Genomic DNA, 14,862 nt, shown 5'->3' with positions numbered 1-14,862 from the left:
TTGTTTTGTTTTCTTGAGCCAGAGTTTCACTCTTGTTGCCCGAACTGGAGTGCAATGGTGAGATCTCAGCTCACTGAAACCTCCGCCTCCTGGCTTCAAGAATTCTCCTGCCTCAGCCTCCCAAGTTGCTGGGATTACAGGCATGCACCACCACACCTGGCTAATTTTGTATTTTTAGTAGAGATGGGGTTTCTCCATGTTGGTCAGGTTGGTCTCGAACTCCCGACCTCTGGTGATCCACCAGCCTCGGCCTCCCAAAGTGCTGGGATTACAGGCATGAGCCATGGCGCCCAGTCAAAAGTTTTTAAAAGTACAGACTTGCCAGGTGCGGTGGCTCACACCTGTAATTCTAGCACTTTGGGACTTTGGGAGGCCGAAGTGGGTGGATTGCCTGAGTTTAGGAGCTAGAGACCAGCCTGGGCAACATGGTGAAACTCTGTCTATACTACAATACAAACAATTAACTAGGGGTGGTGGCATACACCTGTAGTCCCAGCTACTCGGGAGGCTGAGCCACCAGAATTGCTTGAACCTGGGAGGCAAAGGTTGTAGAGAGCTAAGATCGTGCCACTGCACTCTATCCTGGGAACACAGTGAGACTCTGCCTCAAAAAAAAAAAAGAAGAAGTACAGACTCCCTGGCCATATCATAAACTTACTAAAATAAACTTTCCATAGGTAGGGCCAAGGAGTCTACATTTTTGGAAAAGCATATTAGGAGATTTTGATGAAAAGGGATTATTTTTAAAAACAAATAAACAACAAAAATACTCCCATGGTCTCAGATTCTTTAACGAAATTCTCTGAAATAACTAAAGAACCAGGGGAAGGGAAAGAGGCAGAGGAAAAAGGGATAAATAGAAAAATTGAAAACAAAGGAAATAGAGGAAAACAAATTTTGAAGCTTTTCAAATACGTTAAAAGCATTTCTAGCTAGTGTTACTTACTTAGCACAAGCTGAATTAGCACAAATTGGATTTAAAAAACCTTTGAAAACAATTTGTACAGTTTTCATTGTGAAAAATCAAGCAGCCACTTTATAATTTCGAAAAATTTCATTTTCAGGTAGTCATTTTGTTATAATTGTCTAAAATGGCTACCAAGATTATGTGTTGACTTTTCTCTTGAACATTTGTACAGGGGGTATTAAACTTTAAATAAGTATGAATAGATACTTAGGCTAAAAAAATTAATCAGCCCTAAGTTTGTCTCCTGCTGTTTGTACAAAGGCAAAAAACTGCCTGCTTCTGCACGGGTGTCATCATGGCAGATCACATTTTCAAATGATGCTGGTGAATCCACAATGTAGCACACGCTGATCACATGAGCCTTAGAGCATGGCCTCTCAAAGGTCACTGGCATTCTCAGGCAGTGATCAAAATCAAGTAATACAATACACTATGCAGTTTATTCTGAGCACAGCCCTGTGAAATGGTTAGGTTTCAATTTCATTAAAATAAATATGTAAGGACAACCAGTGCTGGAAGTTGGGAGTGTTTTACCTCACTTTCAGTAAACTTTACCCTACATCCCCGAGGGTGGGTGAACTGGTGCTTAGACAGAACGAAAGTTAACAAGATGCTGAGAACTGGAGTCTGTACCACAAGACCCCAAAATGAAATCCAAAGGTGGTGAGCAGGCAACTGATAGCAGCAACAAGCTGGAGAGATGGAGGTGGTTAAAGGACTTTCTAAGGGTCAAACACAACACAGCACCTCAGGAATTACCTTACTATCTGCCCCTTTTCTCATATTATTTGTAAGTGTGAGCCAGCTAGAATCCTATAACCAGAAACATACCCCAACAGACCCCAACAGGAAGCCAGGAAGATCTCTTTTTTTCTTTTTTCTTTTTTGAGACATAGTCTTGCTCTGTCACCCAGGCTGGAGTGCAGTGGTGCAATCTTGATTCACCGCAACCTCCAGTTTACTGCAACCTCTGCCTCCCGAGTTCAAGTGATTCTCATACTCAGCCTCCCAAGTACCTGGGATTACAGGTGCATGCCACCACGCCCAGCTAATTTTTGTATTTTTAGTAGAGACGGGGTTTCAGCATGTTTGCCAGGCTGGTCTTGAACACCTGATCTCATGATCTGCCCACCTAGACCTCCCAAAGTGCTGGGATTACAGGTGTGATCCACCACGCCTGGACAGGAAGGTCTCTTGAAGCGTCTCTGGCTCTTTGGGCTGCTCAGTGGACTTTCTGCCTTAGCCACCCCCATCCTACCATGCTTCTTTCTAGGGGACTCATCTTACATTCCATGGGGTGAGGGTGGGGTCCCCTTTTTTGCATTCTTTATTTTCTAGTTGAATTATTTGCTTTCCTTTCCTTAAACCTAGGTTTTTCTCTAGCTGTATTCTCCCAGGTCAGGTCAGATATGGAGCTTGGACAACATATAAGGGTGCTTCTAGATTACTAGGGGGAAAATTGTAAACATGGGAAGTCCTGAAATCCTCTCCCCAGAGATGTAGTTTGGAAGAAAGGTCAACAATCTGTGCATGTCATAAGTGCTACAAGAAATTCTAGTGCCGATGGCCCATGGGCCACCTTTGAGACCCCCCAGAACATCTCTTACTGCTGAACTCCCAGAAAATCCGCCTGGCCCTGTTTTGCATCATTTCTCCCAACATGGGACAGCAGCTTGGCAGCATTTAGGTTACATGACAAACATTTAGTGAGCAGTCCCACTTGGCCCAGGCAGTCACTCCTCTGGGACCCTCTGACTCCTGCCTTTCTCCCTTCCTTCCTTTTCCCAATCCCCTATTTTTGCTTCTCACCTCTGGCTCCTTTGCTCTCAGTGCCTACCTGAATTCTCTGAAGCCGCTGAACCTCTGAGGCTGGGAGCCCTCTTCTCTAATCTTCCCTTTCCTTAGCTGAGTAGGGACCTAGCCCCAGTAAATGGGACCCTGGTTCTGATATGGTTTGACTGTGTCCCCACCCAAATCTTGTCTTGAATTATAACTCCCACAATTCCCACGTGTCATGGGAGGAACCCAGTGAGAGGTGACTGAATTATGGGAGTGGGTCTTTCCTGAACTGTTCTCATGATAGTGAATGAATCTCATGAGAGCTGATGGTTTTAGAAAATGGGAGTTTGCCAGCACACGCTCTCTTTTTGCCTGCCACCATCCATGTAAGACATGACTTGCCCCCTCCTTGCCTTTAACTTCCACCATGATTGTGAGGCCTCCCTAGCCACGTGGAACTGTAAGTCCAATAAACCTCTTTCTTCTGTAAATTGCCCAGTCTCGGGTATGTCTTTATCGGCAGTGTGAAAACAGACTAATATAGTCTCCAAAGCTTCAATCAAAAAGAAAGGAAGGTATGTGATTTGGCAGCCCAAGTAACTTTGGAGAATTAATGAATCTGACCCAAGAAGGAGTTTTGTATTTCCTAATTTAAAACAAAAATTCTCCTTAAGTCTTACACTTCCTGAAAGCAATTCATCTGGGACATTGCTAGTGTAGACTGATAACTTGTACTAGAGAAAGAAAGGTGAATTCAAGTCAGAAAGTTAGCATGGAAAGTCCAGTATATGTGCAACCAGATCAGAAAGGGATATTTGATGGGATGCATTAGAAAGCAATGGTTAGAGAAAAATAAACCACTTCTTGTTCATAGGGTTAATATTACTCAATAAACAAGTTAAAATTGGTGAGAGATTTCCAGTATACTTAAGTACAAAAGCAAACTGCAGAACTATATGTATATCTATATTGGTATTTAGAGTGAGCATTTGTGTATTAATAAAAAAGCCTATGCCCCTATCTATGTACATATTTGTTTCCTTTTGCATAAAGAGTCTCTGGAAAGACATACAAAACAGGTAATGCCAGTTGCTTCTGGAGAAGCTGGGAAACTGACTTTTCAAAATTTTGTAGCTTTTGCATGTTGTATCATATGACTATTTGATCTATTCAACAAATTTAAAATTAAAAAATCATCCTCTGCAGGTCCCTTCAGATTTTTTTTCTAAGTCCGGGTACAGCATTTTAAACATATTCCTGGATTTGAACACTAAAGACAAAAATGGAGTTATGATAGTGAGGCCACAAAGGAGAGTCAGGAACAACCTGTGGGTGTTAGGTTTAAAAATCTGGACAGAGTCTTTCTAGACTGTGTGGATAATAGATTTTTGTGATAGTTGGACACACCCCCACAGGGAGAATGTAAGGGATGTTGACTGGTACTCAGAGAGAATGCCAGGTGCTGAGCACTCCACATTCCAACAAAAGCTCCCAACACTTCTCTCAGGCTCACCAGACTGGCTCTGCTATCCCCAAACCTAATGCCAACATCCTTCTCCCCAAGGCTGATAGGCAGTAGAGAGAGTTGGATGCACTGGGAGTACAAATCAGAAGTCATCCTGTCCCACTGGTGATGGTAACCTGGTCAGCTCTACAGTCCAGGTGGTCTCTTGGTCCCCACCTTGACTCCTCTCCTCTCACGGTCAGACCACAGGTACCACATCACATAACCTGTGACACCTCTATTCTAGAAAGCAGAAGCTGTGCCCTGTTCACTTTATCCCTAGCCCCCAGCACAGTGCCTGGCCCACTGTGATACTGACTGTAATGAGTGTTGGGTGAATTAATGAACAAGTGAATAAATGAATGAATAAATGGCATTAGGCTCTTTACTGTCCAAAGTTCCCAGCCAAAAGAGATGTTTTGCTCTAAGGTGGTAAGTCTCCCAACATCCAGCATATCCAGTGTTTGTTGACAGGGCCTCCCAGCCTTCACAGCACCTTTGTACAAATTAGGAAAGCACATGCCTCCAGGCCAGATGTACCCATAAGCCATAGCTTGGTGGCAGAAGGAGCCTCTGAGAGAAGGTAAAATTGCCTTTCTCTGGGAAAATGGCGTGGATTGCTGCATTCAGGTTAGATTTCCAGCCTCATTCACCCTTAGGTTGGGCATCTCTATGCAGAACCTAAACCACACAACCTTGAGCAGCTACAGAATTCCTTCCCTTTACCTCACTTCTGTTATGCCATCTCCATCTCCTTCTCCACCCTGGTCATTTACTCCCCCACATCTCTTCCCCATCCCCTTTACCCAAGTGGCGCCTCCTGGGCTATCTCTACTCCATGTCTTTTACTCTCTTCCCTTCTCAATCTCTTATTGAGATTTTTTCTTTCCATATTTCCTGGCTGCTCATCCTCTCTTTCATCAGCACATACTGTGATTCACACGTTTTCTCATTCTTCTCTTGCGGTACCATATTGAAAAAGAGTTTGTTTATCCCATTTAACAGAAAATAAACTAAGACTCAAGCAGTTTATGTAACTTGATGAGATCACACAAGCTTTAAGGAACAAAGTTAGCAATTTAATCCAAATTGAGGTGACTTCAAACACAAAGTTCTGACTTCTGCTTCTGGCTATAATTGAATAACAGGAACCAGATTTTATCCTTCTGCCTAAAACAGTAACAAAAAGAGGGATGAGATATGTGAAACAGTAGTTTCAAGACACTGGGTTTCAGGTAACAAAGGATAGTGATCCTGCAGAGACAGAAAATAAAACTAATGAGCCCTACAATTACCCTAGTTTACTGCTTTGAGACGTTTTCCAAGCTATGGCTCAGGGAGGGGAAACTGAGGCAGAGACTGGTGATCTCACTGAGTTGAGGACACAAAACTAAGAGTCTGGGGAGACCAAAGCAGTCTAAGTTGAGAGGACAGAATATGAGAGAGGAGAGGACAGAATATGAGAGAGGAGAGAGGTGCACAGAAAGAGAATCTCAGAGCTCTGCAGAGAAAATACTGATCCTAATGCTGAATATGGGGAAGGAACCACCTTTAAGAGGAGAGGAGGTTTTAGAGGACACAGTGCCTGGTTTAACACAGGGCCAGAAATTGTGCCTGAATTTGTTTTTTTCAGTCAGATTTTAAAAACTTAATTCATTTGACATTGGGTAGAGTACTCAGGAAGAAGGTCTTGCCTCAGTAGTGGGGAGTATTTAGCCCTAGGCTGAGCACTGCCCTGTTTCCACCTAACGAATAAAAAAAGCAAGACCAAAAGGATGAAACTATTTCCAAGTAACTGCATTTCTTCCATTCCTTCTTCTGCTTCTTCTTTGTCTTTTCTTTTTCTTTCTTACTTTATTTTTTATTTTGTTTTATCTTATTTGAAACAGGGACTCTGGTCCCCCAGGCTGAGAGCAGTGGTGCAATCACAGCTCACTGCAACCTCTGCCTCCCAGGCTCAAACCATCCTCCCACCTCAGCCTCCTGAGTAGCTAGGACCACAGGTGCACACTACCACACCTGGGTAATTTATATATAGTTAATTTTTTATTTAAATATATTATAACTAAATTAATGATATATATAAGGATATAGATATAATTTATATACTATATAATATGTTATAATTTAATATAAATATAATATATATATCCATTATGATAATATAAATTTATATAATTTATATAATATGATAATATTAGTATACATTTATATAAATTATATATATACTATATATATATATAGTATATATAATAGTATATATAGGTAGATATTTTTGGCCAGTGGAGAGATAGGGTTTCACCATGTTGCCCAGGCTGGTCTCAAACTCTTGGGCTTAAATGATCCACCTACCTCAGCCTCCCAAAGTACTAGGATTACATGGGTGAGCCACCACACCTGGCCAGCATCCCTTCTTGAGTAATAAAGCTCAAGAAGATTTATTGTAATATAAAAATATCTATCACCCAACAATATGTAATTCACAATGTCTGGCATCCAATCAAAGATAACTAGGCAGGCAAAGAGGCAAGAAATCATGTCTCAGATTGAAGAGAATAATCAACCAATTAAAGTTGACTTTCCCAACTCAGGACAGACACGGATGTTAAAACTAGCAGAAAAGGACACGCAAACATGTTGTAAGTGCTCGGTAAATATTAGCTATCATTATTATTTCATTTTTCCCTCAAAAATGTTTACCTCAAAGAAGAGATTATCATCCACACTGACAAAAAGTAAAACTGTGTTGGCTGGGCGCAGTGACTCACGCCTGTAATCGCAGCACTTTGGGAGGCCGAGGCAGGCGGATCACGAGGTCAACAGATCAAGACCATCCTGGCCAACATGGTGAAACCCCATCTCTCCTAAAAATACAAAAATTAGCTGAGCATGGTGGCCTGTGTCTGTAGTCCCAGCTAATCAAGAGGCTGGGGCAGGAGAATCACCTTAACTCAGGAGGTGGAAGTCGCAGTGAGCCAAGATCGCACGCCATTGCACTCCAGCCTGGCGACAAAGCGATACTCCATCTCAAAAATAAGACAAAACAAAACAAAACTGTGTTTCAGAGTGGTGGTGTGGCCTAACCAAGTTCCCAAAGGAAGCTACCTGCAGAACAGGGACTAGAATTAGTTTCTTCATTTACATATTGTGTCACTTACCTATGAGCTCTAGTTAAAAGGTCTTTACATCCCTGGGTACTGCTAGCATCCAGGAAGTTGAGCAGAAGCAGCCATTCAGAGCTAGTTTCTATCATCAGTCTGAAGGGGAAAAACAAAACAGAAACACAAAGAGAAAGAGAATATTTACCTTAAAATATTGATTTGTATGATTAGAAGGGTGGAATAAGAACCAATTACTTTAACCCATTACAATGAGACCCATAACTAAAGCATTATACATTTGGAAATACATAAAATCATTAGTTTTAATTTATTTTGACCATGTATTTTTGGGGGGAAGAGTCAGGTATAGATGTAAAAATTCATGCCCACTAGCCCCTGTTGGATCACTGGAAATATGCCGGATGGATTACACCTTTGTCTTAATGTTTTATTCTTGTTACCCTATCCTATTACTATAATTATCTTAAAAAAAAAAAAAATGCCCTTCTTCAGCCTGTGGCCCACAAAAGGCATCAGGTCTTTCTTCTGTGCATGTCTGCCTTCTTATGAGAGGGAGATTACTTTGTTCAATAGACTTCCCCTCCCCATTTTTAGAACATATTGCTTTCTATTCAAAGTTTCACAAACAACCCTACCCAACTTGCCCTTTGAAAACATAATGAGCATTCTAAAAGTTCATCATCTAAATTGTTGATGAAGATATTAGATCCCCAGAATTAAGTTATGTGGGACAGCCCTTAACATTATACTCTTTTGCAGATGATTTCAAACCTGTCAGGTACCATCTAAGCTAGTCTACCCAATACTTCCAAATCAGTAAGTCATGGATCTTTGGAGGAAGGAGCATGGAGTTATTCCTAGGTTTTTGTGTATCTCTGTTTGTAGATTTTGGTAAATAATATGTCACTCATATATGCATTTCCATATTTAAAATGTGTCTTAAGGCTGCTATGAGAATAAATATATGCTATGAGCATAAATCATAAATCTATTTAAAGTGATTAACTTTTATTAGATTCTGGTTATTACATATTTTCTCAATCAATAGATATCCTGAAGTATATTTGCTATTTTATAGAAATCTTTGAGCAATAGTATATATGCCCGTAGTTGTTCATAACGATTTTATTATTATTATTTTTTTTTTTGAGACAGAGTCACCACTCTGTCATCCAGGCTAGAGTGCAGTGGCACAACCTCGGCTTACTGCAACCTCGGCCTCCCAGGTTCAAGCGATTTTCTATCTCAGCTTCCCGAGTAGCTGGGATTACAAGTGCATGCCAACACACCCTGCTACTTTTTGTATTTTTGGTAGAGATGGAGTTTCGCCATGTTGGCCGGGCTAGTCTCAAACTCCTGAACTCAGGTGATCCGCCTCCCTCGGCCTCCGAAAGTGCTGGGACTACAGGCGTGAGCCACTGCGCCCGGCCAACAATTTTATTTACAGTATCTAAGATCTTGGAGATAACCTGGCTAAAGTTTAGTGAAACAAATTACAGTATATAATACAATGGTATATCCTGCAACTATTAAAAACAATAATATTTATTTACATGAAAAATGCCTAAATGATGAGCGTGGTGACATTTTGGTTTTGTTTTACTTTCTTCTTTCATTCTTGTGGATTTTTTTTAAATAATAAAATGTTGAGTATAGTTTGTATAGACCACATCTTCCTAGTTTGGCTATAAGAAAAACTTAATAAAATTCCAGTCTCCATTGTATATTCATTCCTTGTCCTTTATATGATCCATCACTCAGTTCGAGAAATAACTCATATTACCTTGGCATAGCCTTCTCTTCCTTATGTCCTCACATCATGGTGACTTTCATACAGCTGACATACTCATACATCTAACTCTTCATATGTGGAATTCAAACTTTTGAACTTTGCAATAGTAGTGCACTTTGACAACTCACGTGGTGGTAGTGCTGGCCAGCCAATTCATTCAGTTTTAGCAGCAGCATTTTTAGCTCTGCGATTGTTTGGGTCATACAGTTTTTTGAATGTTTCATTTTTGTTAATTTTTTAAAAAATAGAACATTAGAGACTTCTACTTAGACATGGTTATTTGAAAACACCGTTTCATCTCTGTTTCCTTCTAAAATCCAACTAAAATAGCAGTGCAGAAGTAAAAAGGTATAAACAAACAAAAAGAAAGAAAATGTAAGAAAACATGACAGCAAGTTAGAAATGTCAACAAACCTTTTGAAGAGAGACAATGAAAGAATAAGTGGTTTCTGACTTAGCAAGAGCAAATCCATTAAATGAGCATGCTTATTCTAGTGACAGAATTAAGCAATTCAAGACTCAGGCATTTCTAAAGGTTTAAATGTGGGATGGAACTCAACTAGAGCATTGGTTGAAATTCTGCATAAGGAGCAGTCAGATCCCTAGGTCTCTCTGCTCAGTCTATGTAGCTGTGAAATTCTCTCACCCCAACAGCAGAGAGGTAGTTTACTGCCTAGAAGTGGAAGCAGAGAATCTCTGAGTTTAGGGGCACCTGGTCCTGCTAAAGGTGGGAGGGAGTGGCATATTGAAAACAGAAAAACTAATTGAAGCTCAGCTTACTGAAAGGTAAGAACCCCTATATTTCTGGCTTGAATTCCAGAATGCTATCAGCTAGACATGTATCTTGGGTCTACCCACTGCTCCCAGAACAAACTGAGAAGATTCTCCTCTAGAGAAATTAACTATCCCCTACCCAAAAGAAACCCTACAGAAACTGAGCAGGGGAGCGGGGTGTCTCGTGAAAATAGTAGTTTCCTATGGTAGCTCATTAATAATCCCTGCTCATGCATATAAACTTTCAATCAGATTTTTAATGCCTCATTCTTAAATATGAGTTGACTGCCAGACATTTGAGGAAATCCTCTGACATTAAAGGCCAAAACCAAGATAACTAAGAAAAGAGTTTTAGAAGAAAGAATGACATTGTAGGAAAAAGAAGTAAATTTCAAAAAGCTGGCCAGGCATGGTGGCTCATGCCTGAATCCCAGCACTTTGGGAGGCCAAGGCGGGCAGATCACTTGAGGTCAGGAGTTCGAGACCAGCCTGGCCAACAATGGTGGAACATCCAGTCTCTACTAAAAATACCAAAATTAGGCCAGGGCAATGTTTGGCACGTTGCCATGTAATCCCAAGCTACAGGGTAGGCTGAGGCAAGAGAATCGCTTTAACCCAGGATGGCAGAAGGTTGCAGTGAGCCGAGATCACGCACTGGCACTCCAGGGCTGGGTGACAGAGCAAGACTCCATCTCAAAAAAAAAACAAAAATTGTAAGTTAAATATTTTAAAGAGATAAAAGATATTAAACCTATTAAGTAAGAATGCAATGCTTGAAAAAGAACATTTACAAGATGAGAAATGAGCTCTACATAATAAAACAACCTGAACATCATATCAAAAAATTGTAAGTTCAGTTGAAGAGGTGGAAAATCAAATTGAGAAAATACCCCAAAAATGGAATAACATAATACATAATATAAATAGAAGAAAAAATATAATGAAAATTATATTAATTTGAGGTACAAAAAATCCAGAAAGAGAAAGAAGGAGATTGAAATTTATCAACAAAATAATAAAAGGAGAAACTTCCCAAACTATTAGGGAGAAAGAGATTTGAAAAGTTTCTATTAGGAAAAGAAGTTAAATCAAGGGATTCAGGAACGAGACAAATCTTAAATGCAGTGCTGGAAGCTCAAAGTTATAGAGCAATACCTTCAAAAAATGCTGCCAGAGAAATCCAGTCTCTTACTAAAAATACAAAAATTAGCCAGGCTGTGGCACGTGCCTGTAATCCCAGGCTACAGGGTAGGCTGAGGCAGGAGAATGCTTGAACCCAGGAGGGCAGGAGGATTGCAGTGGCCGAGATCACGCACTGCCTCCAGCCTGGGTGACAGAGCAAACTCCATCTTCAAAAAAAAAAAAAAAAATTGTAAGTATATTTTTAAAGAATAAAAAGATTATTAAACCTATTAATAGATGCAATGCTATGAAAGAACATTTACAAGAGAGAAAGGCTCTTAATAATAAACAACTGACACATCATATCAAAATTGTAAGTCAGTTGAAGAGTTGAAATCACAATTGAAAATGACCAAAACAATGGAATAAAAATACAAATATAAATGAAGAAAATATAAGAAATTATATTAATTTGAGTACAAAAAAAATCCAGCGAAAGAGAAAGAAGGAGATGAAATTATTCAACAAATAATAAAAGAGAACTTCCCAAACTATAGGGAGAAAGAGGTTTGAAAAGTCTCTATGTAGAAAAGAAGTTAAATTTCAAGGGATCAGGAACAGAGATTCTTAAATGCAGTGCTGGCAAGCTCAAAGTTATTAGAGCAAACCTTCAAAAATTGTGCAGGAACACTATTTTCTACCTGAATTTCTATTCCTAGCTAAACATTAATTAAATTAAAAGGTAGGATTGAGACTGGTTAAGATCTCAAAACAATACTATTTCTTGTGTACTCGTTCTTTAGAAGTTTCTTGTTGATTTAGTCCAACAGAATGAGGAGATAAGCCAAGAAAGAGGAAAATGTGGGATAAAAGAAGGGGCTCCAATACAGAAGAGTGAAGGTGATTCTTAGGCTGCTGGTAAGGAGAACTGCTGGGAGCCCCTGACCTCAACAGCAATCAATGCAGGCCAGACAGGAGGGCAGGGCTCTGGGAAGAACAGCTTCCAAAAACAGCAAAAAACAAAATTGACATATGTACTGATGTTAACCAGACTGAGAAGAAAGAGTATCATATTTTTCTCAGAAAATTTGAAGATACTAGCCAGGTGTGGTGGCTCACGCCAGTAATTCCAGCACTTTGGTAGTCTGAGGTCAGCAGATTGCTTGAGCTCAGGAGTTCAAGACCAGCCTGGCCAACATGGCAAAACCCCATCTCTACAAAAAGCTACACAAATTAGCTGGGCATGGTGGTACACACCTGTAGTCCCATCTCCTCGAGAGGCTAAGGTAGGAGGATGGCTTGAGCCAGCAGAAGATCAAATTTGCAGGCTGTAGTGAGCTGTGATCACAACGCTGCACTCCAGCCTGGATGACAGAGTGAGACCCTGTCTCAAAAAAAAAAAAAAAAAAAAAAAAAGAAGATAAATTAGTAATAGTTACATGAAAAACTAAGCAAATAAATAAAACAATTATTTACTTTAAGAAAAACAAAGAAATGGTAAAAAATGGTACCTGACAGTAAAATATGATCAAAGTAGACTAAGTGGTTCAGTTGTGATTTATGTTTATCTAGCAATAAAAATGTAAAATCTGATTTTGTATTTAGTATAATTTTGAATGTTGATTTAACACAAATAATAGCGACATAGCTCTACTGATAGAGAACAAGGAAGTGTGTGTGTATAGCAGTAGGAAGGTGATGTAAGAGAACTAAATCTCCATCTATACCTGGAAGTAAATAAGCAATGTCCAAAATAGAGATATAAACACATTAGCAGTATGAGCATATTTAGAGATACAGGAGTAAAAACAGAAAAATAGCTAAGAGATTTGTATATGGTTGCCTCAGGGAGCAGGCATTACAATGGGGAGATATGAAGTATATTGATATATTTTTAAATTATAAAAGTTACAGTACTATTGAGTATATATGCAGATATGTTTTATTTTGATATACATAAAAAGTTTTTTAATGACTGGAGAAGAGAGAATGAAAGTGCTTTTATTCGTGATAGGAGGCAAAGTTCTCAATAATTTAATCGACTTTAATTAAGATGAAAATCCCTGGTGTGCTGAAGTGGTCAGTCTTTAGACTAAGTCAGGCGTCCACTGGGCTCAGTGCAGTCAACGATGTGTTAAATAGTAAAGGCTAAGAAAACACCAAAGTAAAATGCTTGAAATAGATAATTAAAGATCTTATCTAAAAGGCAGGGTAAAATTATGATCTTTACAATGTTTTTAACAATCTGAAAATGAAACCCTCATATAGACATAGGTCTATTTATTATCTATTACATATCTACTTTCCAGGCGGATTTTTAGGAATGCGTGATGTGGGGATGAGGGGATAGTATATATTACAGTCTAGGTAGCTTGTGTATAGCCAAGATCATCCTAATTTTCCTTTTCAATGACAGACACCTCATTTTTCCTTTTCAAAGGCTCATTCCATTAAGGCACCATTCTGATGGATTTTTATTGCACAAAGTCCCCTGTAATTATTAATTACTTTGGGTTTGTACAGCAAAGGAGTCTCCTTTTAGTCAAGAAGGCATATTGTGTATTTCCAGGCTGGAAGTTTTCCCAAACTTTCAGATTCTCCTCCATATCTGAGATCATGGCCCCTGCAGCTAGTGGCCTATTGGGCTATTGTCAGCTCCAGATCATGTTCAAAAGATTCCCTCTCCTCCTGCTCCCGACACTCTCACCATCAACACTGTGGATAGGCCATTCTTTCCTTTAAAAAAGTGTAAGAGCAAATGACAAGCTTGACAAGCTTCTGGAAAGAGAAAAGGCACAAACTAGGGGTTTCCAGCAAACCAAGCTCCCCCTTCCTGTTTATCTTGTTCCCGCCAGCGTGTAGTTTTCCTCAGTTCAGAGACCCCTTGTTGCATGCACTGTAAGGCAAGGAAGTCAGCTAAGCTTGGTTGAGCTCAGGCTCTAAAAATATCCCTTAAGTTAAGAGGTACAGCTCAGACATGAGCCTCCGGGAGGGCAATGGGCTGAGAAGGGCTTGGGGCTGCCAGAGATGACAAAAGGAGGAGAGGAAAATACGGCAAGTAATTTGTCTGGTCTTTCTTGAGTCCTTTCATAGCCAGAGATGCTTTAGGAAAGCTTTTTAGGAAGCATTTACAGTGGGGCAGGCAAACATTCATAGTCCTCCTTGCAGTATGAATGAGCACTGCTGAAGCTGGGCCTGCCTTCCCCTCTCAATCTTGTCCAAGAGAACAGAGCTGAAAGGCTTTCATGATCACCCAAGATCTCCAAAGAGCTGTCTAGAAATGTTTCTCTAATCAACTTGAAAAACTTGGAAAGAGCTCCACCCCAAGCGCAGAGATTCAGTGAATCTCCCTAAGGGGATCCTCCCTCCCTCCTGGATGAGAAGTTCTTCAAGGACAGTAAAAGGTCACATACAACTTGGCACATGACAGAGTATCTAGTAAGTGCCTTGTCCATGGCAGGCACCCAGTGTATGCGTGGTAAATGAATACATGAAGATTCCTAGAGAAATGTTTTCTTTCAATGTTTAATATTACTGTCCCAGATACATATTTCTTTTAAAAATAAGAAAATAGTTATCCTTTTCCACTGTCAACAAAATAAAATCCCCAAAGTGGTCTTTACATAGGTTTTAAACAAACAAAACTGCACTCGAGCCGGGCATGGTGGCTCACATCCCAGCACTTCGGGAGGCTGAGGCGGGTGGATCACCTGATATCAGGAGTTCAAGACCAACCTGGTCAACATGGTGAAACCCCATCTCTACATTAAAAAAAAAAAAATATATATATATATTTTGAGAC

The sequence above is a fragment of the Rhinopithecus bieti genome, unplaced genomic scaffold (assembly GCF_001698545.2).
Source record: "Rhinopithecus bieti isolate Rb0 unplaced genomic scaffold, ASM169854v2 scaffold_3763, whole genome shotgun sequence".
Lineage (NCBI taxonomy): Eukaryota > Metazoa > Chordata > Mammalia > Primates > Cercopithecidae > Rhinopithecus > Rhinopithecus bieti.
The sequence above is the reverse complement of the archived record's forward strand: the minus strand, read 5'-3'. Positions refer to the sequence as shown.